The sequence below is a fragment of the Schistocerca gregaria genome, unplaced genomic scaffold, assembly GCF_023897955.1.
Source record: "Schistocerca gregaria isolate iqSchGreg1 unplaced genomic scaffold, iqSchGreg1.2 ptg000515l, whole genome shotgun sequence".
NCBI lineage: Eukaryota > Metazoa > Arthropoda > Insecta > Orthoptera > Acrididae > Schistocerca > Schistocerca gregaria.
Window position 1 is genome coordinate 4,143,175 of NW_026061916.1, and position 8,112 is coordinate 4,151,286.

Genomic DNA, 8,112 nt, shown 5'->3' on the forward strand with positions numbered 1-8,112 from the left:
TTGCGTGTAAGGTTCGGATAATTCAACCATTATTTACGTCTCGGCAGATGTGTACTACACTACTGAATGCTATTTCAATATTTGATGTATAATGTATAGCTAAAAATAGTCCAGTTACGATTTGAATTACCAAACATAACCCTAATAGGGATCCAAAATTTCATCAAAATGAAATATTTGTTGGGGCAGGTAAGTCAATTAAAGAGTTATTAATAATTTTAATTAAAGGATGTCTTAATCGTAAGGGTTTATTCATTAGTAATTATCTTATTTTACGAATAGGTCCCTGATTAATATTGGTGATTTTAACAACTGCTAGTAGTGCTAAAAATAAATAAATTATTATTATTATTGTAATAATGAATGTTGGTCTATTATATAATTTTTCTAAAGATATTGTTATTTCTTGATAATTGATTGAATTATCAATATTTATAGTTTCGGTGTTTTTGAAAAAGTCTATAAATATAGATATATCTAGAATAATTAATATTAATATGATAAATACTCACATTATTAATGTAATAATTATAGTGATTGATTTAGGCTGAAATATTTCGTTTGATGCAATTCGTGTAATGTAAATAAATAATACTAGTATACCACCAAGAAATGTTAAAAATAAAATATATGATAATCAATATCTTTCTATTACTGTTCCTGTTATTAATCCAACTAGGAAGGTTTGAAGGATAATAAAAAGCATTATTGATATTGGGTGTCTTAATTTAATAAAATTAATATTTATTACATTTGATAATGATATAATTATTATTTTGATCATTTCAGGGGTTAGTTTATTTAAAATACCGGTTTTGGGGACCGATGATGGAAGCTTTTCCACCTCTGAAGTTTTAAAAGTGTGGGCTGGACTTATTTCCGGTTTACAAGACCGGCGTTTTTTTTAAACTATTAAAACTAATGTTTATATTCTCTATTTTTACTTCTTTATTGATTTATTTTGCTGGTGTTTATGTTTTTTCTTCTAAACGTAAACATTTATTAATGGTTCTTTTGAGATTAGAATATATTGTTCTTTCTTTATTTATGTTAGTTATTGTTTTTCTTATTGAGTTTGATTATGATTATTTTTTTCCTGTTATTTTTTTAGTTTTTTCTGTTAGTGAGGGTGCTTTAGGTCTTTCTATTTTAGTTTCAATAATTCGTTCTCATGGTAATGATTTTTTTAATTCTTTTGGTTTATCTTTATGTTAAAGTATTTATTTATAACTATTTTTTTGATCCCTCTTTGTTTATTAAATAATTGTTTATGGTTGGTTCATTCTTTAATGTTTCTGTCGGGTTTTGTTTTTATAATTTGTGTTTATTCATATGCTGATTTGAATATAATTAGATATTATTTTGGTATTGATTATTTTTCTTTTAGTTTAATTTTACTTAGTTTTTGGATTTGTTCTTTAATAATCACTGCTAGAGGTTCAGTTTATTTAAGTTCATATCATTCTAATTTTTTTGTTTTTATGGTTTTGATTTTAATAATTATGCTTTATTGTTCATTTGCTAGATTAAGTCTTCTTTCTTTTTATATTTTTTTTGAGGCTAGATTAGTTCCTACTTTACTTTTAATTTTGGGTTGGGGTTATCAACCTGAGCGTTTGCAGGCTGGTGTTTATTTAATTTTTTATACTTTGGTTGCTAGATTACCTTTATTATTAGTTTTATTTAAGGTTTATGATTTTTCTAATACTTTATATTTTCCTTTATTGGTTGATTTTGGTTCTTATTATTTTATGTTTTATGTATTTATAATTTTGGCTTTTTTAGTTAAGATACCTATGTTTTTGGTTCATTTATAACTTCCTAAGGCTCATGTAGAGGCCCCTATTTCAGGTAGAATAATTCTTGCTGGTGTTTTATTAAAGTTAGGTGGTTATGGTATTTTTCGTGTTATAAAGGTTATTTCTTATTTGGGTTTAAAGTTTAATTATTTTTGATTGTCTTTAGGTTTATCTGGGGGTGTTATTGTAAGATTTATTTGTTTTCGTCAGGTTGATTTAAAGTCTTTAATTGCATATTCTTCTGTTGCTCATATAAGAATGGTTATTGGTGGATTGATGACTATGAATTGATGAGGTTGTGTAGGTTCTCTTTCTCTAATGGTTGGTCATGGTTTATGTTCTTCTGGTTTATTTTGTTTATCTAATATTATTTATGAACGTTTAGGTAGACGAAGATTATTAATTAACAAGGGTATAATTAATTTGATGCCAAGAATGGCTTTATGATGATTTCTTTTAAGATCATCAAATATGGCTGCTCCTCCTTCTTTAAATTTGGTAGGTGAAATTAGATTATTAAATAGAATTATATCTTGATCTTCTTTTAGATTCTTACCAAAATGAATTGTAATACAATCATTAATAGAAAACAATATAACAACTATTATAACTATTATAGTTGTATTAACTACAATTACACTCTACTACTATATACGTATTAGATTCTCAGCTCTAATTATATCATACACAGAAAATTCGTGATCTATAAAGATAAAGTCCCAAAAATCAAGAATCATTCTTCCTATAACAGTAATAATTTCAACAATAGGATTGATTTCAACATCAACCTTAATTTCATTATACTAAGGACTTAAGTTAATCAAACTAATAACCTTCAAAGTTATAATTAAAAGAATAATCTTTTAGGCCTTAGTAAAATTTTACACCTCTAGAATTGCAGTCTAGAATCATAATTGAATATAAGACCTAAATATGATAAGAGAGAAAACATCTCATAAGTAGATTTACAGTCTACCACCTAAAATTCAGCCATCTTACCGCAAAAATGATTATTCTCAACAAACCATAAGGACATTGGTACTTTATACTTCATATTTGGAGCATGAGCAGGAATAGTAGGAACATCAATAAGAATACTTATTCGTGCTGAACTTGGCCAACGCGGATCTCTAATTGGGGATGACCAGATTTATAATGTTATTATTACAGCTCACGCATTCGTAATAATTTTCTTTATAGTAATACCTATTTTAATTGGTGGATTTGGTAATTGACTTGTTCCACTAATAATTGGTGCACCAGATATAGCATTTCCACGAATAAATAATATAAGTTTTTGATTACTACCACCTTCACTAACCCTTCTTCTTACATCTTCTATAGTAGATAATGGTGCTGGTACAGGATGAACAGTTTACCCTCCTCTAGCAGGAGCTATTGCACACGGGGGTGCATCTGTAGATCTAGCTATTTTTTCACTGCACTTAGCAGGTGTATCATCTATTCTTGGTGCAGTGAATTTCATTACAACAGCAATTAATATACGATCAGAAAGTATAACTTTAGATCAAACACCTTTATTTGTATGATCTGTAGCTATTACAGCATTACTTCTCCTTCTTTCACTTCCAGTTTTAGCAGGAGCTATTACTATATTATTAACAGATCGAAATTTAAATACATCATTCTTTGACCCTGCAGGAGGGGGTGACCCAATTCTATATCAACATCTATTTTGATTCTTTGGACACCCAGAAGTTTATATTTTAATTCTACCGGGGTTCGGAATTATTTCACATATTGTATGTCAAGAAAGAGGAAAAATTGAATCATTTGGAACATTAGGTATAATTTATGCTATACTATCAATTGGACTAATAGGATTTATTGTATGAGCACATCATATATTTACAGTAGGAATGGATGTTGACACACGAGCATATTTTGCATCAGCAACAATAATTATTGCTGTACCTACAGGAATTAAGGTATTTAGATGATTAGCTACATTATATGGAACTAAATTCAAGTTCAATCCACCATTATTATGAGCTCTAGGATTTATTTTCCTATTTACAATTGGTGGATTAACAGGATTAGTATTAGCAAATTCATCACTTGATATTGTATTACATGATACATATTATGTAGTAGCCCACTTTCATTATGTATTATCTATAGGAGCAGTATTTGCAATTATAGGAGGTGTCATTCAATGATATCCACTATTTACAGGATTAACTATAAATAATACATGATTAAAAATCCAATTTACAATTATATTCATTGGAGTAAATTTAACATTCTTTCCTCAACACTTCCTAGGATTAGCAGGAATACCTCGACGATACTCTGACTACCCAGACGCATATACATCATGAAACGTAGTATCAAGAATTGGGTCTACAATTTCTATTGTAGGAATCATTATATTCATTGTAATTATATGAGAAAGAATGATTACAAACCGAGCAATTATATTTAGAGCTAACATAAGAAGATCAACAGAATGACTACAAAATAACCCTCCGGCAGAACATAGTTACTCAGAATTACCATTAATCTCTAGATTCTAATATGGCAGATTAGTGCAGTAGATTTAAGCTCTACAAATAAAGGTTTGACCTTTTATTAGAAAATATTTATTAATGGCAACATGATCAAATTTATCTCTTCAAGATGGAGCTTCACCATTAATGGAGCAATTATCATTCTTTCATGATCATACTATGGTCGTATTATTATTAATTACAGTAATTGTAGGTTATGCCCTAAGTTATATATTATTTATTGCCTATACTAACCGTAATATACTTCTTGGACATTTAATTGAAACAATCTGAACAGCTTTACCAGCAATTACATTAATTTTTATTGCCCTTCCATCATTACGACTATTATATTTACTTGATGATTCAGTAGATGCAATAATTACAATTAAAACCATTGGACGACAATGATATTGAAGATATGAATATTCAGACTTCATAGACGTAGAATTTGACACTTATATAACACCAGAACAAGACCTAGAAAATGATGGATTCCGACTACTAGATGTAGATAACCGAACAATCCTACCAATAAATACAGAAGTACGAGTATTAACAAGAGCATCAGATGTTCTACCCTCATGAGCAGTTCCTGCATTAGGGGTTAAAATTGATGCAACGCCAGGTCGGTTAAATCAAGGAACATTCACAATAAATCGACCTGGATTATTCTTTGGACAATGCTCAGAAATCTGTGGAGCAAACCACAGATTTATACCAATTGTAATTGAAAGAACTTCAGTAAATTTATTTATTAAGTGATTATCTAAGATAATTTAAGGAGTTAGTTAAAATAAATAACATTAGAGTGTCAATCTAAAGTAACTAAAAAAAATTAGTACACCTTGAAATTCATCAGATGACTGAAAGTAAGTAATGGTCTCTTAAACCAAATAATAGTAAATTAACGACTACTTCTGATGGGGAAATTATATCCAAATCCCTCAAATATCCCCTCTTATATGATTCTCACTATTCATTATATTTTCAGCTACATTAATCTTGTTTAATCAAATAAACTTCTTCTCATTTAAACCTAACCTTATTAAAAGAGCAGAAAAAGGAACAATTGAAATAAAAAACTTAAATTGAAAATGATAACAAATCTATTCTCAACATTTGACCCATCAACTAACATCTTTAATTTATCATTAAATTGAACTAGAACATTTCTAGGACTATTATTAATCCCATCACTATTTTGACTTACACCATCACGAATTAACATTATCTGAAATAAACTAAATTTAACCTTACATAATGAATTTAAAACACTTCTTGGACCAAAATCATTTAATGGAACAACATTCATTTTCATCTCAATTTTTATTATAATATTATTTAACAATTTCATAGGATTATTCCCTTATATTTTTACTAGAACAAGACATTTAGCATTAACATTTGCAATTGCCCTACCTATATGGCTAAGATTTATATTATTTGGATGAATTAACCATACTAATCATATATTTACACACCTTGTACCACAAGGTACACCGCCTGCATTAATATCATTTATAGTACTAATTGAAACAATTAGTAATGTTATTCGACCAGGTACATTAGCAGTACGGTTGGCAGCAAATATAATTGCAGGACACTTATTATTAACCTTATTAGGAAACACAGGACCATCTATAGCAATAAACTTAATCTCATTACTAATTATTGGACAAATACTTCTATTAATTCTAGAATCAGCAGTAGCAATAATTCAAGCCTATGTTTTCTCAATTCTAAGAACTCTATATTCTAGAGAAGTATATTAAACCTATGTTAACAACTCACTCAAACCACCCATTCCACTTAGTAGACTATAGACCTTGACCATTAACAGGAGCAATTGGAGCAATAGTCCTAGTATCAGGACTAGCAAAATGATTCCACCTATTTAATATTAACTTATTCATAATTGGATTTGGAATTACCCTACTAACTATAATTCAATGATGACGAGATGTAGTACGAGAAGGAACATATCAAGGATTACATACAGGATTTGTATCAATTGGATTACGATGAGGAATAATTTTATTTATTGCATCAGAGGTATTATTTTTCGTTTCTTTTTTTTGAGCATTCTTTAGAAGAAGATTAGCACCAACAATTGAACTAGGAATACTATGACCTCCAATAGGAATTCAACCCTTTAACCCTATACAAATTCCATTACTTAATACAGCTATTCTTTTAGCATCAGGAGTAACAGTAACATGAGCACATCATAGTTTAATGGAATCTAATCATACTCAAGCACTACAAGGATTATTCTTCACAGTGTTATTAGGACTATACTTTACAATACTTCAAGCATATGAATATTGAGAAGCACCTTTTACCATTGCAGATGCAGTTTATGGATCAACATTCTTTGTTGCAACAGGATTCCATGGTTTACACGTAATTATTGGAACAATCTTTTTATCAACATGTCTACTTCGACACTCAATAAATCAATTTTCACCAAGACATCACTTTGGATTTGAAGCAGCAGCATGATACTGACACTTCGTAGACGTAGTATGATTATTCTTATATATCTCTATTTATTGATGAGGTAGATAATTGTTTCTCTAGTATAAATAGTACATTTGACTTCCAATCAGAAAGCTTGATATAAATCAAGAAAAACAATTCTAATTCTATCAACAAGAGTTTTCATTAGATTTATTATTCCAATAATTGTTATAATCCTGGCAACAACACTATCAAAAAAATTAATTAATGATCGAGAAAAAAGATCACCATTTGAATGTGGGTTTGATCCAAAAAGATCAGCACGAATACCATTCTCAATACGATTCTTCCTAATCGCAGTAATCTTTTTAATTTTTGATGTAGAAATTGCACTAATTCTACCAATTGTAATTATTTTTAAAACTTCAGACATTATAATCTGAACAGTATCAACAATATTTTTTATTCTAGTTCTATTAGGAGGACTATACCATGAATGAAACCAAGGAGCATTACAATGAGCAGAATAAAGGGTTGTAGTTAAATATAACATTTGGGTTGCATTCAAAAAGTATTGATATTATCAATCAACCTTAAATAGAATAAGAAGCGAAATATTGCAGTCAGTTTCGACCTGGAAGATTGGTATGTACTACCCTTATTCTTATTAATTGAAGCCAAAAAGAGGCGTATTACTGTTAATAATATAATTGAACTATAATAGTTCCAATTAAGGAAATGTAAAGCCAATATGAAAGCTGCTAACTTTTTATATTAGCGGTTAAACTCCGTTAACATTTCTAAAATTTATATAGTTTAAATAAAACATTACATTTTCACTGTAAAAGTAATATATCTATATTTATAAATACTTAAAAGTAAAAATACTTCCTTAACATCTTCAGTGTCACGCTCTAATTATAAGCTATTTAAGTAAACGAAAAACAATATTACCAAAATAAATATTCAAAAAATAAAAGTTAAAAGATAAATCTTGAAATTAGAATCATATCAACCTTGAATATAACCAATTAAATAAATAAATAATCTATATAAACCTTGACCACCAAGTAATTCACCTCAACCATAATCAAATGACTTAGATGAATAATAACCTATTTTTAAAGGAATATATCTAATAAACTTAGTTGAAAGAAAAGGTATAAATCATATAGAACCAGCAAATCTAACAAAAGAAAGTATACTTAAAGAAAATAAATTATGAGAAAAATCAAAATTAGAAATAAGATAACCTAAATAAGCACCTAAAATAACAACTGTAATAGTTAAAAACTTTAAATAATAAGGTAAAGCAATCACATGAGGAATAGGAAAAATTA

At 28.4% G+C, this 8,112-nt stretch overlaps 1 long non-coding RNA gene across 1 annotated transcript in view; it reads right to left on the minus strand.

Moving 5' to 3' along the window:
• Positions 1-6,202, minus strand: part of LOC126313975 (uncharacterized) — a 63,482-nt gene extending 57,280 nt beyond the window's left edge. The window contains exon 1 of the long non-coding RNA XR_007555568.1: positions 6,110-6,202. This is a non-coding gene — a long non-coding RNA (uncharacterized LOC126313975). The remainder of the gene's footprint in view (positions 1-6,109) is intronic.
• Positions 6,203-8,112: the final 1,910 nt, after the last annotated feature.